At 44.5% G+C, this 25,286-nt stretch overlaps 7 non-coding genes across 7 annotated transcripts; all 7 read left to right on the plus strand.

Annotated features, from left to right (window-relative positions):
- The first annotated feature begins 1,772 nt into the window (after nt 1–1,772).
- On the plus strand, nt 1,773–2,072 carry LOC146854485 (signal recognition particle RNA). The gene has a single exon (XR_014958898.1).
- A 3,406-nt stretch (nt 2,073–5,478) lies between these two features.
- On the plus strand, nt 5,479–5,778 carry LOC146854486 (signal recognition particle RNA). Its single transcript, XR_014958899.1, has one exon.
- Nucleotides 5,779–9,184: 3,406 nt separating this feature from the next.
- On the plus strand, nt 9,185–9,484 carry LOC146854487 (signal recognition particle RNA). Its single transcript, XR_014959346.1, has one exon.
- Nucleotides 9,485–12,891: 3,407 nt separating this feature from the next.
- LOC146854488 (signal recognition particle RNA) lies at nt 12,892–13,191 on the plus strand. The gene has a single exon (XR_014981768.1).
- A 3,407-nt stretch (nt 13,192–16,598) lies between these two features.
- LOC146854489 (signal recognition particle RNA) lies at nt 16,599–16,898 on the plus strand. Its single transcript, XR_014959060.1, has one exon.
- A 3,409-nt stretch (nt 16,899–20,307) lies between these two features.
- LOC146854490 (signal recognition particle RNA) lies at nt 20,308–20,607 on the plus strand. The gene has a single exon (XR_014959052.1).
- A 3,409-nt stretch (nt 20,608–24,016) lies between these two features.
- Nucleotides 24,017–24,316, plus strand: LOC146854491 (signal recognition particle RNA). The gene has a single exon (XR_014959269.1).
- The last annotated feature ends 970 nt before the right edge of the window (nt 24,317–25,286 follow it).

Here is a 25,286-nt window from a genome sequence, read left to right on the forward strand (position 1 = left end):
TGTCAATTTCTGCAAACTTTAAATATTCTTTAAAAATCGTATAATTTCTGAAAACGTAATTACTTACCTGTTTTGGATAAAGGTCCCAGTACTGAGTCTAGGCACCCAGTACTGGATTACAAAAGTAACGAGAACATACTATACCTGCAACTTGAATTTTCTGCCATAGGGAATCTTAGACTGTTTTCTATGAAATATTTTCTATCAACTTTTAAAATAGCAAAATATTGTCTAAAAATCATCACAGTAATTAAGTCGACTTTTATCACTTGATTCCAAGTACTGACCCAGGACTGAATCTAGGATCCAGTCCTGGAAATCCAAAAGTAATCCTAAAAGTAATCTGTTGCAAATAACTTGAAACTTCCATTGAGCTCAATGCATTATTGTGTTTAAAATTTTGTTGCCTATTACAACCACTTGTAACTTTCCACAAAAGTCAATTGCATATTGCAAAAGTATTTATATAAAGCATCATATTCTGAGAAAGTATATTTTAATACCTATTGTTGGTTCTAAAATAAAACAAGCATATATTTTTTGTAGATAAACCATTGGCCTAGAGTTCAGTTATTGAGTGTGTGAGACCATTTGCTGACTGAGTGTGTGCAACAAATGCTTTACACTGTCCTCTGATACTGCCTTACTGCTCGACCAAGCTACCACTTTAGAGAGTAAGGTTATATCTAACTTTAGCCTCTGCCAAACCTCTGGGGACTGTGGACTCTGTACACCCTGTATCTATTTGGGAACAGTATATACAGAGCCACTTTCTCACACTGCAATTTTCCAATATAGGTCTGTCAAGATCATTACTCAATCTACCTTGATTTGGCACAGTATAAAATAAGTCAAGAAGTCTCCTATGAAAAGATATGCAAATCTGTTCGAATCACTTTCCCTAGTCAGGGGACCCACTAGCTGGAAGGGGCAGGGAGGACCAAAATAGTTCATCGGTATAGAACACTGCATGAGCAGCTGATTTTGAGGTGGTAGAAGATAGAGTAATCCAACTGGACCTCAATAAACGGTTTCCTAATGTGCAATAGCCCGTGACCACCTCTGACGCAAAAGTGTAATCTCATACCTTTGCAGAATCAGGCATGCTTTCACCTGTTCAAGCTGAACTGACATTGGTCTTCTTGGCCAGCAGGAGTTCCTCTCTTGCAGCTGTTGAGGCTAGAGAACAGAATGACACGTATTTATTCTTTATGGTAACTCTTCTAGCCCTCCCACTCCATACCACTTTAAAACTTCCGATGTTGCAGACGAGTTCCATCATTGTGACCCATGCTATTTTTCTCAATATTGGCTGGCTCGGCATAACAAGGGATGCCTACAGGACAGCCTAAATTGTGCCGGCAAGCTTCTACAGGGAGTCACTGGCAGATAAAGAGAAACTCAGCCCTAACCTGGCTCTTCTCTCTCACTCTCACTCTCCTTTCCCTTCTGTCCCTCTACCTGTCTCTCACTCTCTAAATACTAGTATTTATGTTGTATTCACTTCCCCGTCACAATCTTTCCGACCCTACTTCCTCTCTCCCTTCAATCAGTTCAACCCTCTTTTTTACTTTAGGAAACTCCACATCTTTTTTAAAGGCCCTTCCCATATTCACACTGCTTCTTGATAAGACATTTTTTTCCTTTCTTTGAAGGATAGTGAAATTGATTTTCTTGAAACATGGTTGGTAAACCATCAATTCATTCCACCTTACTTTATCATTATCCTTACTTATGGAATGCATTTCATCATTAGGACAGCTGCAGTGTTTGCCGGGCAAGGTGGCGTGTGCCTGTTGTCCTAGTTACTTGGGCGGCAGAGGCTTGTGGATTGCTTGAGCTCAGGGGTTCTGGGCTGCACTCAGCTGTGTTGATCAGGTGTCTATGCTGCATTGGGCATCAATATGGTGTTCTAGAGGGAGCTCTAGAATTTCAGGTTGTGTAACGAGAGGTGCACCAACCCAGGCTGGAAACAGAGCAGGCCAAAGCTTCCATGCCCATAGGTAGCAGGACAGCACCTGTGGGCAGTACGTGTAAAACAGCCTGAGCAAAATTGTGAGACCTAGCCTCTCTTTTTTGACTCAAATGTGAAAGTTTTGATTTTTACAAGGTGTAATAAATTATTTTCCCAAAACCAAATATTTGTTTTCGTTTTGATATTTTTCCAGGAAATATGATGAACATTTGAACTGGGCCACGCACTTCAGCATAGCAGACAATTCTCCAGAATTGAGACATATTGCAACAACAAGCTAGCAGGCGGAGAGGACTGAAAACTCAGTGCAACCTAGAATAAATGGCTGTGTGATTTTCAGCAAGGATGACTCAAATGCATTCTTCCTTTTAGAGCACCTGTAGGATTAAACTGATCTGTCAAGTACAAAAGCATCCTTCATAGAGCAACTTAGAAATGCGCTTGCTGGCCCTTCTGCTGCATTTCTACGTCCAGCTCTAATTCATTTTTTGATTAACCCTCATTCTTTTCATATGTGAATGAGAAGGAGAAATTACAGGGCCCTTCACTCTTTGAGCGAAACATGAAAAGACTGAGGGCTGTGCAACTCCCAAACGTTGGAGCCTCTGGCCTGTCGACCCTCGAACCTGCTCCTGCTCCAACCCGGCATCTCTTGTGGCCAGCAACCTCACAAACCCTGGAGGACCTGGCTACCTTTTGACTCTAAACCCCTGGGACTCCCATGAGTAGAGGCTCTACTCAAATCTACTTCTAATCCCTGGCAGCAGCCCGGAACCGCGAACCCTTCACACTCTGCACCCACCAAGCCTGGCCTGTGCCAGAGTGAACAAAGACCACAAGGACGACCCCATGGCGACTGTGACCCCGAGTCCGGCACCCAAGGACCTCCTTCGACACTCCTGAAGAAGCCTGCAGCCTCAGAACCAGGTGCCCCCCCAACCGCGATCAACAGAGAGTAAGATTTCCCGACACCAAAAGGTACCCCTGCACCCGGCGCTCCGCGGCCCCCTGTGCCCAATCCCGGGGTACCTACCTATCCTCCTACTACCCAACTTACCTCTCGAAGTGGTGGTGGCACCTGAAGAATCTTCATCCCCGAGCTTGCAGTCTTTTTCTAAACCAGAGATTTCCCATTCAAATCAATTGAGCGCCCGAATGCTCAAAAGCACCCTGCACCCAGCCGTCCGAGTGGCCCTGGCAGTGCAACCTCTACATCTATCTACTTCCCCACTTGCCCTGGATAAGTGACCAGGAGCCCAGCTCCCACAGCCACGTGGCCTGCTAGTCAGCAGCCACCAACCAAGGCCCCCTACCTCTCATAGGATAACATTGGGCCTAACTCTCTCTGCACCCGGCCGCCCTTGTGCCGCTGAGGGTGAACCAACTGTACCTACCTGACCCTGGGAGACGCCTGAGTCTATGCCCAGAACCTTAACTCTGCCAGTCGAGTACTTACCTTTAAACCGATAACTCAATCTTCTCCATAGGGTAACATTGACTGGTTTTTCCTGAAATTTCTTCCAAGTGTGGACTTTTCAAAACTTAAAATATTCACCAAAAATCAGCCGAGTAACGAAAACGAAAATACTCACCTGCTATTAGGTGAGCTCCCAGTGCTGGATCTTGGTGCCCAGCACTGACTCTGAAAAATACTTACAACTGTACTTACCAGTAACCCAATTTTCTCCCATAGGAAATCATTGACTGTTTTTCTGTGAAATTTCTTCTAAGTGTCAATTTCTGCAAACTTTAAATATTCTTTAAAAATCGTATAATTTCTGAAAACGTAATTACTTACCTGTTTTGGATAAAGGTCCCAGTACTGAGTCTAGGCACCCAGTACTGGATTACAAAAGTAACGAGAACATACTATACCTGCAACTTGAATTTTCTGCCATAGGGAATCTTAGACTGTTTTCTATGAAATATTTTCTATCAACTTTTAAAATAGCAAAATATTGTCTAAAAATCATCACAGTAATTAAGTCGACTTTTATCACTTGATTCCAAGTACTGACCCAGGACTGAATCTAGGATCCAGTCCTGGAAATCCAAAAGTAATCCTAAAAGTAATCTGTTGCAAATAACTTGAAACTTCCATTGAGCTCAATGCATTATTGTGTTTAAAATTTTGTTGCCTATTACAACCACTTGTAACTTTCCACAAAAGTCAATTGCATATTGCAAAAGTATTTATATAAAGCATCATATTCTGAGAAAGTATATTTTAATACCTATTGTTGGTTCTAAAATAAAACAAGCATATATTTTTTGTAGATAAACCATTGGCCTAGAGTTCAGTTATTGAGTGTGTGAGACCATTTGCTGACTGAGTGTGTGCAACAAATGCTTTACACTGTCCTCTGATACTGCCTTACTGCTCGACCAAGCTACCACTTTAGAGAGTAAGGTTATATCTAACTTTAGCCTCTGCCAAACCTCTGGGGACTGTGGACTCTGTACACCCTGTATCTATTTGGGAACAGTATATACAGAGCCACTTTCTCACACTGCAATTTTCCAATATAGGTCTGTCAAGATCATTACTCAATCTACCTTGATTTGGCACAGTATAAAATAAGTCAAGAAGTCTCCTATGAAAAGATATGCAAATCTGTTCGAATCACTTTCCCTAGTCAGGGGACCCACTAGCTGGAAGGGGCAGGGAGGACCAAAATAGTTCATCGGTATAGAACACTGCATGAGCAGCTGATTTTGAGGTGGTAGAAGATAGAGTAATCCAACTGGACCTCAATAAACGGTTTCCTAATGTGCAATAGCCCGTGACCACCTCTGACGCAAAAGTGTAATCTCATACCTTTGCAGAATCAGGCATGCTTTCACCTGTTCAAGCTGAACTGACATTGGTCTTCTTGGCCAGCAGGAGTTCCTCTCTTGCAGCTGTTGAGGCTAGAGAACAGAATGACACGTATTTATTCTTTATGGTAACTCTTCTAGCCCTCCCACTCCATACCACTTTAAAACTTCCGATGTTGCAGACGAGTTCCATCATTGTGACCCATGCTATTTTTCTCAATATTGGCTGGCTCGGCATAACAAGGGATGCCTACAGGACAGCCTAAATTGTGCCGGCAAGCTTCTACAGGGAGTCACTGGCAGATAAAGAGAAACTCAGCCCTAACCTGGCTCTTCTCTCTCACTCTCACTCTCCTTTCCCTTCTGTCCCTCTACCTGTCTCTCACTCTCTAAATACTAGTATTTATGTTGTATTCACTTCCCCGTCACAATCTTTCCGACCCTACTTCCTCTCTCCCTTCAATCAGTTCAACCCTCTTTTTTACTTTAGGAAACTCCACATCTTTTTTAAAGGCCCTTCCCATATTCACACTGCTTCTTGATAAGACATTTTTTTCCTTTCTTTGAAGGATAGTGAAATTGATTTTCTTGAAACATGGTTGGTAAACCATCAATTCATTCCACCTTACTTTATCATTATCCTTACTTATGGAATGCATTTCATCATTAGGACAGCTGCAGTGTTTGCCGGGCAAGGTGGCGTGTGCCTGTTGTCCTAGTTACTTGGGCGGCAGAGGCTTGTGGATTGCTTGAGCTCAGGGGTTCTGGGCTGCACTCAGCTGTGTTGATCAGGTGTCTATGCTGCATTGGGCATCAATATGGTGTTCTAGAGGGAGCTCTAGAATTTCAGGTTGTGTAACGAGAGGTGCACCAACCCAGGCTGGAAACAGAGCAGGCCAAAGCTTCCATGCCCATAGGTAGCAGGACAGCACCTGTGGGCAGTACGTGTAAAACAGCCTGAGCAAAATTGTGAGACCTAGCCTCTCTTTTTTGACTCAAATGTGAAAGTTTTGATTTTTACAAGGTGTAATAAATTATTTTCCCAAAACCAAATATTTGTTTTCGTTTTGATATTTTTCCAGGAAATATGATGAACATTTGAACTGGGCCACGCACTTCAGCATAGCAGACAATTCTCCAGAATTGAGACATATTGCAACAACAAGCTAGCAGGCGGAGAGGACTGAAAACTCAGTGCAACCTAGAATAAATGGCTGTGTGATTTTCAGCAAGGATGACTCAAATGCATTCTTCCTTTTAGAGCACCTGTAGGATTAAACTGATCTGTCAAGTACAAAAGCATCCTTCATAGAGCAACTTAGACATGCGCTTGCTGGCCCTTCTGCTGCATTTCTACGTCCAGCTTTAATTCATTTTTTGATTAGCCCTCATTCTTTTCATATGTGAATGAGAAGGAGAAATTACAGGGCCCTTCACTCTTTGAGCGAAACATGAAAAGACTGAGGGCTGTGCAACTCCCAAACGTTGGAGCCTCTGGCCTGTCGACCCTCGAACCTGCTCCTGCTCCAACCCGGCATCTCTTGTGGCCAGCAACCTCACAAACCCTGGAGGACCTGGCTACCTTTTGACTCTAAACCCCTGGGACTCCCATGAGTAGAGGCTCTACTCAAATCTACTTCTAATCCCTGGCAGCAGCCCGGAACCGCGAACCCTTCACACTCTGCACCCACCAAGCCTGGCCTGTGCCAGAGTGAACAAAGACCACAAGGACGACCCCACGGCGACTGTGACCCCGAGTCCGGCACCCAAGGACCTCCCTCGACACTCCTGAAGAAGCCTGCAGCCTCAGAACCAGGTGCCCCCCCAACCGCGATCAACAGAGGGTAAGATTTCCCGACACCAAAAGGTACCCCTGCACCCGGCGCTCCGCGGCCCCCTGTGCCCAATCCCGGGGTACCTACCTATCCTCCAACTACCCAACTTACCTCTCGAAGTGGTGGTGGCACCTGAAGAATCTTCGTCCCCGAGCTTGCAGTCTTTTTCTAAACCAGAGATTTCCCATTCAAATCAATTGAGCGCCCGAATGCTCAAAAGCACCCTGCACCCAGCCGTCCGAGTGGCCCTGGCAGTGCAACCTCTACATCTATCTACTTCCCCACTTGCCCTGGATAAGTGACCAGGAGCCCAGCTCCCACAGACACGTGGCCTGCTAGTCAGCAGCCACCAACCAAGGCCCCCCTACCTCTCATAGGATAACATTGGGCCTAACTCTCTCTGCACCGGCCGCCCTTGTGCCGCTGAGGGTGAACCAACTGTACCTACCTGACCCTGGGAGACGCCTGAGTCTATGCCCAGAACCTTAACTCTGCCAGTCGAGTACTTACCTTTAAACCGATAACTCAATCTTCTCCATAGGGTAACATTGACTGGTTTTTCCTGAAATTTCTTCCAAGTGTGGACTTTTCAAAACTTAAAATATTCACCAAAAATCAGCCGAGTAACGAAAACGAAAATACTCACCTGCTATTAGGTGAGCTCCCAGTGCTGGATCTTGGTGCCCAGCACTGACTCTGAAAAATACTTACAACTGTACTTACCAGTAACCCAATTTTCTCCCATTGGAAATCATTGACTGTTTTTCTGTGAAATTTCTTCTAAGTGTCAATTTCTGCAAACTTTAAATATTCTTTAAAAATCGTATAATTTCTGAAAACGTAATTACTTACCTGTTTTGGATAAAGGTCCCAGTACTGAGTCTAGGCACCCAGTACTGGATTACAAAAGTAACGAGAACATACTATACCTGCAACTTGAATTTTCTGCCATAGGGAATCATTGACTTTTTTCTATGAAATATTTTCTATCAACTTTTAAAATAGCAAAATATTGTCTAAAAATCATCACAGTAATTAAGTCGACTTTTATCACTTGATTCCAAGTACTGACCCAGGACTGAATCTAGGATCCAGTCCTGGAAATCCAAAAGTAATCCTAAAAGTAATCTGTTGCAAATAACTTGAAACTTCCATTGAGCTCAATGCATTATTGTGTTTAAAATGTTGTTGCCTATTGCAACCACTTGTAACTTTCTACAAAAGTCAATTGCATATTGCAAAAGTATTTATATAAAGCATCTCATTGTGAGAAAGTATATTTTAATACCTATTGTTGGTTCTAAAATAAAACAAGCATATATTTTTTGTAGATAAACCATTGGCCTAGAGTTCAGTTATTGAGTGTGTGAGACCATTTGCTGACTGAGTGTGTGCAACAAATGCTTTACACTGTCCTCTGATACTGCCTTACTGCTCGACCAAGCTACCACTTTAGAGAGTAAGGTTATATCTAACTTTAGCCTCTGCCAAACCTCTGGGGACTGTGGACTCTGTACACCCTGTACCTATTTGGGAACAGTATATACAGAGCCACTTTCTCACACTGCAGTTCTCCAATATAGGTCTGTCAAGATCATTACTCAATCTACCTTGATTTGGCACAGTATAAAATAAGTCAAGAAGTCTCCTATGAAAAGATATGCAAATCTGTTCGAATCACTTTCCCTAGTCAGGGGACCCACTAGCTGGAAGGGGCAGGGAGGACCAAAATAGCTCATCGGTATAGAACACTGCATGAGCAGCTGATTTTGAGGTGGTAGAAGATAGAGTAATCCAACTGGACCTCAATAAACGGTTCCCTAATGTGCAATAGCCCCTGACCACCTCTGACGCAAAAGTGTAATCTCATACCTTTGCAGAATCAGGCATGCTTTCACCTGTTCAAGCTGAACTGACATTGGTCTTCTTGGCCAGCAGGAGTTCCTCTCTTGCAGCTGTTGAGGCTAGAGAACAGAATGACGTGTATTCATTCTTTATGGTAACTCTTCTAGCCCTCCCACTCCATACCACTTTAAAACTTCCGAAGTTGCAGACAAGTTCCATCATTGTGACCCATGCTATTTTTCTCAATATTGGCTGGCTCGGCATAACAAGGGATGCCTACAGGACAGCGTAAATTGTGCCAGCAAGCTTCTACAGGGAGTCACTGGCAGATAAAGAGAAACTCAGCCCTAACCTGGCTCTTCTCTCTCACTCTCACTCTCCTTTCCCTTCTGTCCCTCTACCTGTCTCTCACTCTCTAAATACTAGTATTTATGTTGTATTCACTTCCCCGTCACAATCTTTCCGACCCTACTTCCTCTCTCCCTTCAATCAGTTCAACCCTCTTTTTTACTTTAGGAAACTCCACATCTTTTTTAAAGGCCCTTCCCATATTCACAATGCTTCTTGATAAGACATTTTTTTCCTTTCTTTGAAGGATAGTGAAATTGATTTTCTTGAAACATGGTTGGTAAACCATCAATTCATTCCACCTTACTTTATCATTATCCTTACTTATGGAATGCATTTCATCATTAGGACAGCTGCAGTGTTTGCCGGGCAAGGTGGCGTGTGCCTGTTGTCCTAGTTACTTGGGAGGCAGAGGCTTGTGGATTGCTTGAGCTCTGGGGTTCTGGGCTGCACTCAGCTGTGTTGATCAGGTGTCCATGCTGCATTGGGCATCAATATGGTGTTCTAGAGGGAGCTCTAGAATTTCAGGTTGTGTAACGAGAGGTGCACCGACCCAGGCTGGAAACAGAGCAGGCCAAAGCTTCCATGCCCATTGGTAGCAGGACAGCACCTGTGAGCAGTACGTGTTAAACAGCCTGAGCAAAATAGTGAGACCTAGCCTCTCTTTTTTGACTCAAATGTGAAAGTTTTGATTTTTACAAGGTGTAATAAATTATTTTCCCAAAACCAAATCTTTGTTTTTCTTTTGATATTTTTCCAGGAAATATGATGAACACTTGAACTGGGCCACGCATTTCAGCATAGCAGACAATTCTCCAGAATTGAGACATATTGCAACAACAAGCTAGCAGGCGGAGAGGACTGAAAACTCAGTGCAACCTAGAATAAATGGCTGTGTGATTTTCAGCAAGGATGACTCAAATGCATTCTTCCTTTTAGAGCACCTGTAGGATTAAACTGATCTGTCAAGTACAAAAGCATCCTTCATAGAGCAACTTAGAAATGCGCTTGCTGGCCCTTCTGCTGCATTTCTACGTCCAGCTCTAATTCATTTTTTGATTAGCCCTCATTCTTTTCATATGTGAATGAGAAGGAGAAATTACAGGGCCCTTCACTCTTTGAGCGAAACATGAAAAGACTGAGGGCTGTGCAACTCCCAAACGTTGGAGCCTCTGGCCTGTCGACCCTCGAACCTGCTCCTGCTCCAACCCGGCATCTCTTGTGGCCAGCAACCTCACAAACCCTGGAGGACCTGGCTACCTTTTGACTCTAAACCCCTGGGACTCCCATGAGTAGAGGCTCTACTCAAATCTACTTCTAATCCCTGGCAGCAGCCCGGAACCGCGAACCCTTCACACTCTGCACCCACCAAGCCTGGCCTGTGCCAGAGTGAACAAAGACCACAAGGACGACCCCACGGCGACTGTGACCCCGAGTCCGGCACCCAAGGACCTCCCTCGACACTCCTGAAGAAGCCTGCAGCCTCAGAACCAGGTGCCCACCCAACCGCGATCAACAGAGAGTAAGATTTCCCGACACCAAAAGGTACCCCTGCACCCGGCGCTCCGCGGCCCCCTGTGCCCAATCCCGGGGTACCTACCTATCCTCCAACTACCCAACTTACCTCTCGAAGTGGTGGTGGCACCTGAAGAATCTTCATCCCCGAGCTTGCAGTCTTTTTCTAAACCAGAGATTTCCCATTCAAATCAATTGAGCGCCCGAATGCTCAAAAGCACCCTGCACCCAGCCGTCCGAGTGGCCCTGGCAGTGCAACCTCTACATCTATCTACTTCCCCACTTGCCCTGGATAAGTGACCAGGAGCCCAGCTCCCACAGCCACGTGGCCTGCTAGTCAGCAGCCACCAACCAAGGCCCCCCTACCTCTCATAGGATAACATTGGGCCTAACTCTCTCTGCACCCGGCCGCCCTTGTGCCGCTGAGGGTGAACCAACTGTACCTACCTGACCCTGGGAGACGCCTGCGTCTATGCCCAGAACCTTAACTCTGCCAGTCGAGTACTTACCTTTAAACCGATAACTCAATCTTCTCCATAGGGTAACATTGACTGGTTTTTCCTGAAATTTCTTCCAAGTGTGGACTTTTCAAAACTTAAAATATTCACCAAAAATCAGCCGAGTAACGAAAACGAAAATACTCACCTGCTATTAGGTGAGCTCCCAGTGCTGGATCTTGGTGCCCAGCACTGACTCTGAAAAATACTTACAACTGTACTTACCAGTAACCCAATTTTCTCCCATAGGAAATCATTGACTGTTTTTCTGTGAAATTTCTTCTAAGTGTCAATTTCTGCAAACTTTAAATATTCTTTAAAAATCGTATAATTTCTGAAAACGTAATTACTTACCTGTTTTGGATAAAGGTCCCAGTACTGAGTCTAGGCACCCAGTACTGGATTACAAAAGTAACGAGAACATACTATACCTGCAACTTGAATTTTCTGCCATAGGGAATCATTGACTTATTTCTATGAAATATTTTCTATCAACTTTTAAAATAGCAAAATATTGTCTAAAAATCATCACAGTAATTAAGTCGACTTTTATCACTTGATTCCAAGTACTGACCCAGGACTGAATCTAGGATCCAGTCCTGGAAATCCAAAAGTAATCCTAAAAGTAATCTGTTGCAAATAACTTGAAACTTCCATTGAGCTCAATGCATTATTGTGTTTAAAATGTTGTTGCCTATTACAACCACTTGTAACTTTCTACAAAAGTCAATTGCATATTGCAAAAGTATTTATATAAAGCATCATATTCTGAGAAAGTATATTTTAATACCTATTGTTGGTTCTAAAATAAAACAAGCATATATTTTTTGTAGATAAACCATTGGCCTAGAGTTCAGTTATTGAGTGTGTGAGACCATTTGCTGACTGAGTGTGTGCAACAAATGCTTTACACTGTCCTCTGATACTGCCTTACTGCTCGACCAAGCTACCACTTTAGAGAGTAAGGTTATATCTAACTTTAGCCTCTGCCAAACCTCTGGGGACTGTGGACTCTGTACACCCTGTATCTATTTGGGAACAGTATATACAGAGCCACTTTCTCACACTGCAATTCTCCAATATAGGTCTGTCAAGATCATTACTCAATCTACCTTGATTTGGCACAGTATAAAATAAGTCAAGAAGTCTCCTATGAAAAGATATGCAAATCTGTTCGAATCACTTTCCCTAGTCAGGGGACCCACTAGCTGGAAGGGGCAGGGAGGACCAAAATAGTTCATCGGTATAGAACACTGCATGAGCAGCTGATTTTGAGGTGGTAGAAGATAGAGTAATCCAACTGGACCTCAATAAACGGTTTCCTAATGTGCAATAGCCCGTGACCACCTCTGACGCAAAAGTGTAATCTCATACCTTTGCAGAATCAGGCATGCTTTCACCTGTTCAAGCTGAACTGACATTGGTCTTCTTGGCCAGCAGGAGTTCCTCTCTTGCAGCTGTTGAGGCTAGAGAACAGAATGACGCGTATTTATTCTTTATGGTAACTCTTCTAGCCCTCCCACTCCATACCACTTTAAAACTTCCGATGTTGCAGACGAGTTCCATCATTGTGACCCATGCTATTTTTCTCAATATTGGCTGGCTCGGCATAACAAGGGATGCCTACAGGACAGCCTAAATTGTGCCGGCAAGCTTCTACAGGGAGTAACTGGCAGATAAAGAGAAACTCAGCCCTAACCTAGCTCTTCTCTCTCACTCTCACTCTCCTTTCCCTTCTGTCCCTCTACCTGTCTCTCACTCTCTAAATACTAGTATTTATGTTGTATTCACTTCCCCGTCACAATCTTTCCGACCCTACTTCCTCTCTCCCTTCAATCAGTTCAACCCTCTTTTTTACTTTAGGAAACTCCACATCTTTTTTAAAGGCCCTTCCCATATTCACACTGCTTCTTGATAAGACATTTTTTTCCTTTCTTTGAAGGATAGTGAAATTGATTTTCTTGAAACATGGTTGGTAAACCATCAATTCATTCCACCTTACTTTATCATTATCCTTACTTATGGAATGCATTTCATCATTAGGACAGCTGCAGTGTTTGCCGGGCAAGGTGGCGTGTGCCTGTTTTCCTAGTTACTTGGGCGGCAGAGGCTTGTGGATTGCTTGAGCTCAGGGGTTCTGGGCTGCACTCAGCTGTGTTGATCAGGTGTCCATGCTGCATTGGGCATCAATATGGTGTTCTAGAGGGAGCTCTAGAATTTCAGGTTGTGTAACGAGAGGTGCACCAACCCAGGCTGGAAACAGAGCAGGCCAAAGCTTCCATGCCCATAGGTAGCAGGACAGCACCTGTGGGCAGTACGTGTAAAACAGCCTGAGCAAAATAGTGAGACCTAGCCTCTCTTTTTTGACTCAAATGTGAAAGTTTTGATTTTTACAAGGTGTAATAAATTATTTTCCCAAAACCAAATATTTGTTTTCGTTTTGATATTTTTCCAGGAAATATGATGAACATTTGAACTGGGCCACGCACTTCAGCATACCAGACAATTCTCCAGAATTGAGACATATTGCAACAACAAGCTAGCAGGCGGAGAGGACTGAAAACTCAGTGCAACCTAGAATAAATGGCTGTGTGATTTTCAGCAAGGATGACTCAAATGCATTCTTCCTTTTAGAGCACCTGTAGGATTAAACTGATCTGTCAAGTACAAAAGCATCCTTCATAGAGCAACTTAGAAATGCGCTTGCTGGCCCTTCTGCTGCATTTCTACGTCCAGCTTTAATTCATTTTTTGATTAGCCCTCATTCTTTTCATATGTGAATGAGAAGGAGAAATTACAGGGCCCTTCACTCTTTGAGCGAAACATGAAAAGACTGAGGGCTGTGCAACTCCCAAACGTTGGAGCCTCTGGCCTGTCGACCCTCGAACCTGCTCCTGCTCCAACCCGGCATCTCTTGTGGCCAGCAACCTCACAAACCCTGGAGGACCTGGCTACCTTTTGACTCTAAACCCCTGGGACTCCCATGAGTAGAGGCTCTACTCAAATCTACTTCTAATCCCTGGCAGCAGCCCGGAACCGCGAACCCTTCACACTCTGCACCCACCAAGCCTGGCCTGTACCAGAGTGAACAAAGACCACAAGGACGACCCCACGGCGACTGTGACCCCGAGTCCGGCACCCAAGGACCTCCCTCGACACTCCTGAAGAAGCCTGCAGCCTCAGAACCAGGTGCCCCCCCAACCGCGATCAACAGAGGGTAAGATTTCCCGACACCAAAAGGTACCCCTGCACCCGGCGCTCCGCGGCCCCCTGTGCCCAATCCCGGGGTACCTACCTATCCTCCAACTACCCAACTTACCTCTCGAAGTGGTGGTGGCACCTGAAGAATCTTCGTCCCCGAGCTTGCAGTCTTTTTCTAAACCAGAGATTTCCCATTCAAATCAATTGAGCGCCCGAATGCTCAAAAGCACCCTGCACCCAGCCGTCCGAGTGGCCCTGGCAGTGCAACCTCTACATCTATCTACTTCCCCACTTGCCCTGGATAAGTGACCAGGAGCCCAGCTCCCACAGCCACGTGGCCTGCTAGTCAGCAGCCACCAACCAAGGCCCCCCTACCTCTCATAGGATAACATTGGGCCTAACTCTCTCTGCACCCGGCCGCCCTTGTGCCGCTGAGGGTGAACCAACTGTACCTACCTGACCCTGGGAGACGCCTGAGTCTATGCCCAGAACCTTAACTCTGCCAGTCGAGTACTTACCTTTAAACCGATAACTCAATCTTCTCCATAGGGTAACATTGACTGGTTTTTCCTGAAATTTCTTCCAAGTGTGGACTTTTCAAAACTTAAAATATTCACCAAAAATCAGCCGAGTAACGAAAACGAAAATACTCACCTGCTATTAGGTGAGCTCCCAGTGCTGGATCTTGGTGCCCAGCACTGACTCGGAAAAATACTTACAACTGTACTTACCAGTAACCCAATTTTCTCCCGTAGGAAATCATTGACTGTTTTTCTGTGAAATTTCTTCTAAGTGTCAATTTCTGCAAACTTTAAATATTCTTTAAAAATCGTATAATTTCTGAAAACGTAATTACTTACCTGTTTTGGATAAAGGTCCCAGTACTGAGTCTAGGCACCCAGAACTGGATTACAAAAGTAACGAGAACATACTATACCTGCAACTTGAATTTTCTGCCATAGGGAATCTTAGACTGTTTTCTATGAAATATTTTCTGCCAACTTTTAAAATAGCAAAATATTGTCTAAAAATCATCACAGTAATTAAGTCGACTTTTATCACTTGATTCCAAGTACTGACCCAGGACTGAATCTAGGATCCAGTCCTGGAAATCCAAAAGTAATCCTAAAAGTAATCTGTTGCAAATAACTTGAAACTTCCATTGAGCTCAATGCATTATTGTGTTTAAAATTTTGTTGCCTATTGCAACCACTTGTAACTTTCTACAAAAGTCAATTGCATATTGCAAAAGTATTTATATAAAGCATCTCATTCTGAGAAAGTATATTTTAATACCTATTGTTGGTTCTAAAATAAAACAAGCATATATTTTTTGTAGATAAACCATTGGCCTAGAGTTCAGTTATTGAGTGTGTGAGACCATTTGCTGACTGAGTGTGTGCAACAAATGCTTTACACTGTCCTCTGATACTGCCTTACTGCTCGACCAAGCTACCACTTTAGAGAGTAAGGTTATATCTAACTTTAGCCTCTGCCAAACCTCTGGGGACTGTGGACTCTGTACACCCTGTACCTATTTGGGAACAGTATATACAGAGCCACTTTCTCACACTGCAGTTCTCCAATATAGGTCTGTCAAGATCATTACTCAATCTACCTTGATTTGGCACAGTATAAAATAAGTCAAGAAGTCTCCTATGAAAAGATATGCAAATCTGTTCGAATCACTTTCCCTAGTCAGGGGACCCACTAGCTGGAAGGGGCAGGGAGAACCAAAATAGCTCATCGGTATAGAACACTGCATGAGCAGCTGATTTTGAGGTGGTAGAAGATAGAGTAATCCAACTGGACCCCAATAAACGGTTCCCTAATGTGCAATAGCCCCTGACCACCTCTGACGCAAAAGTGTAATCTCATACCTTTGCAGAATCAGGCATGCTTTCACCTGTTCAAGCTGAACTGACATTGGTCTTCTTGGCCAGCAGGAGTTCCTCTCTTGCAGCTGTTGAGGCTAGAGAACAGAATGACGTGTATTCATTCTTTATGGTAACTCTTCTAGCCCTCCCACTCCATACCACTTTAAAACTTCCGAAGTTGCAGACGAGTTCCATCATTGTGACCCATGCTATTTTTCTCAATATTGGCTGGCTCGGCATAACAAGGGATGCCTACAGGACAGCCTAAATTGTGCCAGCAAGCTTCTACAGGGAGTCACTGGCAGATAAAGAGAAACTCAGCCCTAACCTGGCTCTTCTCTCTCACTCTCACTCTCCTTTCCCTTCTGTCCCTCTACCTGTCTCTCACTCTCTAAATACTAGTATTTATGTTGTATTCACTTCCCCGTCACAATCTTTCCGACCCTACTTCCTCTCTCCCTTCAATCAGTTCAACCCTCTTTTTTACTTTAGGAAACTCCACATCTTTTTTAAAGGCCCTTCCCATATTCACACTGCTTCTTGATAAGACATTTTTTTCCTTTCTTTGAAGGATAGTGAAATTGATTTTCTTGAAACATGGTTGGTAAACCATCAATTCATTCCACCTTACTTTATCATTATCCTTACTTATGGAATGCATTTCATCATTAGGACAGCTGCAGTGTTTGCCGGGCAAGGTGGCGTGTGCCTGTTGTCCTAGTTACTTGGGAGGCAGAGGCTTGTGGATTGCTTGAGCTCAGGGGTTCTGGGCTGCACTCAGCTGTGTTGATCAGGTGTCCATGCTGCATTGGGCATCAATATGGTGTTCTAGAGGGAGCTCTAGAATTTCAGGTTGTGTAACGAGAGGTGCACCGACCCAGGCTGGAAACAGAGCAGGCCAAAGCTTCCATGCCCATTGGTAGCAGGACAGCACCTGTGAGCAGTGCGTGTTAAACAGCCTGAGCAAAATAGTGAGACCTAGCCTCTCTTTTTTGACTCAAATGTGAAAGTTTTGATTTTTACAAGGTGTAATAAATTATTTTCCCAAAACCAAATCTTTGTTTTTCTTTTGATATTTTTCCAGGAAATATGATGAACATTTGAACTGGGCCACGCATTTCAGCATAGCAAACAATTCTCCAGAATTGAGACATATTGCAACAACAAGCTAGCAGGCGGAGAGGACTGAAAACTCAGTGCAACCTAGAATAAATGGCTGTGTGATTTTCAGCAAGGATGACTCAAATGCATTCTTCCTTTTAGAGCACCTGTAGGATTAAACTGATCTGTCAAGTACAAAAGCATCCTTCATAGAGCAACTTAGAAATGCGCTTGCTGGCCCTTCTGCTGCATTTCTACGTCCAGCTCTAATTCATTTTTTGATTAGCCCTCATTCTTTTCATATGTGAATGAGAAGGAGAAATTACAGGGCCCTTCACTCTTTGAGCGAAACATGAAAAGACTGAGGGCTGTGCAACTCCCAAACGTTGGAGCCTCTGGCCTGTCGACCCTCGAACCTGCTCCTGCTCCAACCCGGCATCTCTTGTGGCCAGCAACCTCACAAACCCTGGAGGACCTGGCTACCTTTTGACTCTAAACCCCTGGGACTCCCATGAGTAGAGGCTCTACTCAAATCTACTTCTAATCCCTGGCAGCAGCCCGGAACCGCGAACCCTTCACACTCTGCACCCACCAAGCCTGGCCTGTGCCAGAGTGAACAAAGACCACAAGGACGACCCCACGGCGACTGTGACCCCGAGTCCGGCACCCAAGGACCTCCTTCGACACTCCTGAAGAAGCCTGCAGCCTCAGAACCAGGTGCCCCCCCAACCGCGATCAACAGAGAGTAAGATTTCCCGACACCAAAAGGTACCCCTGCACCCGGCGCTCCGCGGCCCCCTGTGCCCAATCCCGGGGTACCTACCTATCCTCCAACTACCCAACTTACCTCTCGAAGTGGTGGTGGCACCTGAAGAATCTTCGTCCCCGAGCTTGCAGTCTTTTTCTAAACCAGAGATTTCCCATTCAAATCAATTGAGCGCCCGAATGCTCAAAAGCACCCTGCACCCAGCCGTCCGAGTGGCCCTGGCAGTGCAACCTCTACATCTATCTACTTCCCCACTTGCCCTGGATAAGTGACCAGGAGCCCAGCTCCCACAGCCACGTGGCCTGCTAGTCAGCAGCCACCAACCAAGGCCCCCCTACCTCTCATAGGATAACATTGGGCCTAACTCTCTCTGCACCCGGCCGCCCTTGTGCCGCTGAGGGTGAACCAACTGTACCTACCTGACCCTGGGAGACGCCTGAGTCTATGCCCAGAACCTTAACTCTGCCAGTCGAGTACTTACCTTTAAACCGATAACTCAATCTTCTCCGTAGGGTAACATTGACTGGTTTTTCCTGAAATTTCTTCCAAGTGTGGACTTTTCAAAACTTAAAATATTCACCAAAAATCAGCCGAGTAACGAAAACGAAAATACTCACCTGCTATTAGGTGAGCTCCCAGTGCTGGATCTTGGTGCCCAGCACTGACTCTGAAAAATACTTACAACTGTACTTACCAGTAACCCAATTTTCTCCCGTAGGAAATCATTGACTGTTTTTCTGTGAAATTTCTTCTAAGTGTCAATTTCTGCAAACTTTAAATATTCTTTAAAAATGCGTATAATTTCTGAAAACGTAATTACTTACCTGTTTTGGATAAAGGTCCCAGTACTGAGTCTAGGCACCCAGTACTGGATTACAAAAGTAACGAGAACATACTATACCTGCAACTTGAATTTTCTGCCATAGGGAATCTTAGACTGTTTTCTATGAAATATTTTCTGTCAACTTTTAAATTAGCAAAATATTGTCTAAAAATCATCACAGTAATTAAGTCGACTTTTATCACTTGATTCCAAGTACTGACCCAGGACTGAATCTAGGATCCAGTCCTGGAAATCCAAAAGTAATCCTAAAAGTAATCTGTTGCAAATAACTTGAAACTTCCATTGAGCTCAATGCATTATTGTGTTTAAAATGTTGTTGCCTATTGCAACCACTTGTAACTTTCTACAAAAGTCAATTGCATATTGCAAAAGTATTTATATAAAGCATCTCATTCTGAGAAAGTATATTTTAATACCTATTGTTGGTTCTAAAATAAAACAAGCATATATTTTTTTGTAGATAAACCATTGGCCTAGAGTTCAGTTATTGAGTGTGTGAGACCATTTGCTGACGGAGTGTGTGCAACAAATGCTTTACACTGTCCTCTGATACTGCCTTACTGCTCGACAAAGCTACCACTTTAGAGAGTAAGGTTATATCTAACTTTAGCCTCTGCCAAACCTCTGGGGACTGTGGACTCTGTACACCCTGTACCTATTTGGGAACAGTATATACAGAGCCACTTTCTCACACTGCAGTTCTCCAATATAGGTCTGTCAAGATCATTACTCAATCTACCTTGATTTGGCACAGTATAAAATAAGTCAAGAAGTCTCCTATGAAAAGATATGCAAATCTGTTCGAATCACTTTCCCTAGTCAGGGGACCCACTAGCTGGAAGGGGCAGGGAGGACCAAAATAGCTCATCGGTATAGAACACTGCATGAGCAGCTGATTTTGAGGTGGTAGAAGATAGAGTAATCCAACTGGACCTCAATAAACGGTTTCCTAATGTGCAATAGCCCCTGACCACCTCTGACGCAAAAGTATAATCTCATGCCTTTGCAGAATCAGGCATGCTTTCACCTGTTCAAGCTGAACTGACATTGGTCTTCTTGGCCAGCAGGAGTTCCTCTCTTGCAGCTGTTGAGGCTAGAGAACAGAATGACGTGTATTCATTCTTTATGGTAACTCTTCTAGCCCTCCCACTCCATACCACTTTAAAACTTCCGAAGTTGCAGACGAGTTCCATCATTGTGACCCATGCTATTTTTCTCAATATTGGCTGGCTCGGCATAACAAGGGATGCCTACAGGACAGCCTAAATTGTGCCAGCAAGCTTCTACAGGGAGTCACTGGCAGATAAAGAGAAACTCAGCCCTAACCTGGCTCTTCTCTCTCACTCTCACTCTCCTTTCCCTTCTGTCCCTCTACCTGTCTCTCACTCTCTAAATACTAGTATTTATGTTGTATTCACTTCCCCGTCACAATCTTTCCGACCCTACTTCCTCTCTCCCTTCAATCAGTTCAACCCTCTTTTTTACTTTAGGAAACTCCACATCTTTTTTAAAGGCCCTTCCCATATTCACACTGCTTCTTGATAAGACATTTTTTTCCTTTCTTTGAAGGATAGTGAAATTGATTTTCTTGAAACATGGTTGGTAAACCATCAATTCATTCCACCTTACTTTATCATTATCCTTACTTATGGAATGCATTTCATCATTAGGACAGCTGCAGTGTTTGCCGGGCAAGGTGGCGTGTGCCTGTTGTCCTAGTTACTTGGGAGGCAGAGGCTTGTGGATTGCTTGAGCTCAGGGGTTCTGGGCTGCACTCAGCTGTGTTGATCAGGTGTCCATGCTGCATTGGGCATCAATATGGTGTTCTAGAGGGAGCTCTAGAATGTCAGGTTGTGTAACGAGAGGTGCACTGACCCAGGCTGGAAACAGAGCAGGCCAAAGCTTCCATGCCCATTGGTAGCAGGACAGCACCTGTGAGCAGTGCGTGTTAAACAGCCTGAGCAAAATAGTGAGACCTAGCCTCTCTTTTTTGATTCAAATGTGAAAGTTTTGATTTTTACAAGGTGTAATAAATTATTTTCCCAAAACCAAATCTTTGTTTTCCTTTTGATATTTTTCCAGGAAATATGATGAACATTTGAACTGGGCCACGCATTTCAGCATAGCAGACAATTCTCCAGAATTGAGACATATTGCAACAACAAGCTAGCAGGCGGAGAGGACTGAAAACTCAGTGCAACCTAGAATAAATGGCTGTGTGATTTTCAGCAAGGATGACTCAAATGCATTCTTCCTTTTAGAGCACCTGTAGGATGAAACTGATCTGTCAAGTACAAAAGCATCCTTCATAGAGCAACTTAGAAATGCGCTTGCTGGCCCTTCTGCTGCATTTCTACGTCCAGCTCTAATTCATTTTTTGATTAGCCCTCATTCTTTTCATATGTGAATGAGAAGGAGAAATTACAGGGCCCTTCACTCTTTGAGCGAAACATGAAAAGACTGAGGGCTGTGCAACTCCCAAACGTTGGAGCCTCTGGCCTGTCGACCCTCGAACCTGCTCCTGCTCCAACCCGGCATCTCTTGTGGCCAGCAACCTCACAAACCCTGGAGGACCTGGCTACCTTTTGACTCTAAACCCCTGGGACTCCCATGAGTAGAGGCTCTACTCAAATCTACTTCTAATCCCTGGCAGCAGCCCGGAACCGCGAACCCTTCACACTCTGCACCCACCAAGCCTGGCCTGTGCCAGAGTGAACAAAGACCACAAGGACGACCCCACGGCGACTGTGACCCCGAGTCCGGCACCCAAGGACCTCCCTCGACACTCCTGAAGAAGCCTGCAGCCTCAGAACCAGGTGCCCACCCAACCGCGATCAACAGAGGGTAAGATTTCCCGACACCAAAAGGTACCCCTGCACCCGGCGCTCCGCGGCCCCCTGTGCCCAATCCCGGGGTACCTACCTATCCTCCAACTACCCAACTTACCTCTCGAAGTGGTGGTGGCACCTGAAGAATCTTCGTCCCCGAGCTTGCAGTCTTTTTCTAAACCAGAGATTTCCCATTCAAATCAATTGAGCGCCCGAATGCTCAAAAGCACCCTGCACCCAGCCGTCCGAGTGGCCCTGGCAGTGCAACCTCTACATCTATCTACTTCCCCACTTGCCCTGGATAAGTGACCAGGAGCCCAGCTCCCACAGCCACGTGGCCTGCTAGTCAGCAGGCACCAACCAAGGCCCCCCTACCTCTCATAGGATAACATTGTGCCTAATTCTCTCTGCACCCGGCCGCCCTTGTGCCGCTGAGGGTGAACCAACTGTACCTACCTGACCCTGGGAGACGCCTGAGTCTATGCCCAGAACCTTAACTCTGCCAGTCGAGTACTTACCTTTAAACCGATAACTCAATCTTCTCCATAGGGTAACATTGACTGTTTTTTCCTGAAATTTCTTCCAAGTGTGGACTTTTCAAAACTTAAAATATTCACCAAAAATCAGCCGAGTAACGAAAACGAAAATACTCATCTGCTATTAGGTGAGCTCCCAGTGCTGGATCTTGGTGCCCAGCACTGACTCTGAAAAATACTTACAACTGTACTTACCAGTAACCCAATTTTCTCCCGTAGGAAATCATTGACTGTTTTTCTGTGAAATTTCTTCTAAGTGTCAATTTCTGCAAACTTTAAATATTCTTTAAAAATGCGTATAATTTCTGAAAACGTAATTACTTACCTGTTTTGGGTAAAGGTCCCAGTACTGAGTCTAGGCACCCAGTACTGGATTACAAAAGTAACGAGAACATACTATACCTGCAACTTGAATTTTCTGCCATAGGGAATCTTAGACTGTTTTCTATGAAATATTTTCTGTCAACTTTTAAAATAGCAAAATATTGTCTAAAAATCATCACAGTAATTAAGTCGACTTTTATCACTTGATTCCAAGTACTGACCCAGGACTGAATCTAGGATCCAGTCCTGGAAATCCAAAAGTAATCCTAAAAGTAATCTGTTGCAAATAACTTGAAACTTCCATTGAGCTCAATGCATTATTGTGTTTAAAATGTTGTTGCCTATTGCAACCACTTGTAACTTTCTACAAAACTCAATTGCATATTGCAAAAGTATTTATATAAAGCATCTCATTCTGAGAAAGTATATTTTAATACCTATTGTTGGTTCTAAAATAAAACAAGCATATATTTTTTTGTAGATAAACCATTGGCCTAGAGTTCAGTTATTGAGTGTGTGAGACCATTTGCTGACAGAGTGTGTGCAACAAATGCTTTACACTGTCCTCTGATACTGCCTTACTGCTCGACCAAGCTACCACTTTAGAGAGTAAGGTTATATCTAACTTTAGCCTCTGCCAAACCTCTGGGGACTGTGGACTCTGTACACCCTGTACCTATTTGGGAACAGTATATACAGAGCCACTTTCTCACACTGCAGTTCTCCAATATAGGTCTGTCAAGATCATTACTCAATCTACCTTGATTTGGCACAGTATAAAATAAGTCAAGAAGTCTCCTATGAAAAGATATGCAAATCTGTTCGAATCACTTTCCCTAGTCAGGGGACCCACTAGCTGGAAGGGGCAGGGAGGACCAAAATAGCTCATCGGTATAGAACACTGCATGAGCAGCTGATTTTGAGGTGGTAGAAGATAGAGTAATCCAACTGGACCTCAATAAACGGTTTCCTAATGTGCAATAGCCCCTGACCACCTCTGACGCAAAAGTATAATCTCATGCCTTTGCAGAATCAGGCATGCTTTCACCTGTTCAAGCTGAACTGACATTGGTCTTCTTGGCCAGCAGGAGTTCCTCTCTTGCAGCTGTTGAGGCTAGAGAACAGAATGACGTGTATTCATTCTTTATGGTAACTCTTCTAGCCCTCCCACTCCATACTACTTTAAAACTTCCGATGTTGCAGACGAGTTCCATCATTGTGACCCATGCTATTTTTCTCAATATTGGCTGGCTCGGCATAACAAGGGATGCCTACAGGACAGCCTAAATTGTGCCGGCTAGCTTCTACAGGGAGTCACTGGCAGATAAAGAGAAACTCAGCCCTAACCTGGCTCTTCTCTCTCACTCTCACTCTCCTTTCCCTTCTGTCCCTCTACCTGTCTCTCACTCTCTAAATACTAGTATTTATGTTGTATTCACTTCCCCGTCACAATCTTTCCGACCCTACTTCCTCTCTCCCTTCAATCAGTTCAACCCTCTTTTTTACTTTTGGAAACTCCACATCTTTTTTAAAGGCCCTTCCCATATTCACACTGCTTCTTGATAAGACATTTTTTTCCTTTCTTTGAAGGATAGTGAAATTGATTTTCTTGAAACATGGTTGGTAAACCATCAATTCATTCCACCTTACTTTATCATTATCCTTACTTATGGAATGCATTTCATCATTAGGACAGCTGCCGTGTTTGCCGGGCAAGGTGGCGTGTGCCTGTTGTCCTAGTTACTTGGGAGGCAGAGGCTTGTGGATTGCTTGAGCTCAGGGGTTCTGGGCTGCACTCAGCTGTGTTAATCAGGTGTCCATGCTGCATTGGGCATCAATATGGTGTTCTAGAGGGAGCTCTAGAATTTCAGGTTGTGTAACGAGAGGTGCACCGACCCAGGCTGGAAACAGAGCAGGCCAAAGCTTCCATGCCCATTGGTAGCAGGACAGCACCTGTGAGCAGTACGTGTAAAACAGCCTGAGCAAAATAGTGAAACCTAGCCTCTCTTTTTTGACTCAAATGTGAAAGTTTTGATTTTTACAAGGTGTAATAAATTATTTTCCCAAAACCAAATCTTTGTTTTCCTTTTGATATTTTTCCAGGAAATATGATGAACATTTGAACTGGGCCACGCATTTCAGCATAGCAGACAATTCTCCAGAATTGAGACATATTGCAACAACAAGCTAGCAGGCGGAGAGGACTGAAAACTCAGTGCAACCTAGAATAAATGGCTGTGTGATTTTCAGCAAGGATGACTCAAATGCATTCTTCCTTTTAGAGCACCTGTAGGATTAAACTGATCTGTCAAGTACAAAAGCATCCTTCATAGAGCAACTTAGAAACGCGCTTGCTGGCCCTTCTGCTGCATTTCTACGTCCAGCTCTAATTCATTTTTTGATTAGCCCTCATTCTTTTCATATGTGAATGAGAAGGAGAAATTACAGGGCCCTTCACTCTTTGAGCGAAACATGAAAAGACTGAGGGCTGTGCAACTCCCAAACGTTGGAGCCTCTGGCCTGTCGACCCTCGAACCTGCTCCTGCTCCAACCCGGCATCTCTTGTGGCCAGCAACCTCACAAACCCTGGAGGACCTGGCTACCTTTTGACTCTAAACCCCTGGGACTCCCATGAGTAGAGGCTCTACTCAAATCTACTTCTAATCCCTGGCAGCAGCCCGGAACCGCGAACCCTTCACACTCTGCACTCACCAAGCCTGGCCTGTGCCAGAGTGAACAAAGACCACAAGGACGACCCCACGGCGACTGTGACCCCGAGTCCGGCACCCAAGGACCTCCCTCGACACTCCTGAAGAAGCCTGCAGCCTCAGAACCAGGTGCCCCCCCAACCGCGATCAACAGAGGGTAAGATTTCCCAACACCAAAAGGTACCCCTGCACCCTGCGCTCCGCGGCCCCCTGTGCCCAATCCCGAGGTACCTACCTATCCTCCAACTACCCAACTTACCTCTCGAAGT

The sequence above is a fragment of the Triturus cristatus genome, chromosome 4_1 (assembly GCF_964204655.1).
Source record: "Triturus cristatus chromosome 4_1, aTriCri1.1, whole genome shotgun sequence".
In the NCBI taxonomy this organism is placed as follows: Eukaryota; Metazoa; Chordata; class Amphibia; order Caudata; family Salamandridae; genus Triturus; species Triturus cristatus.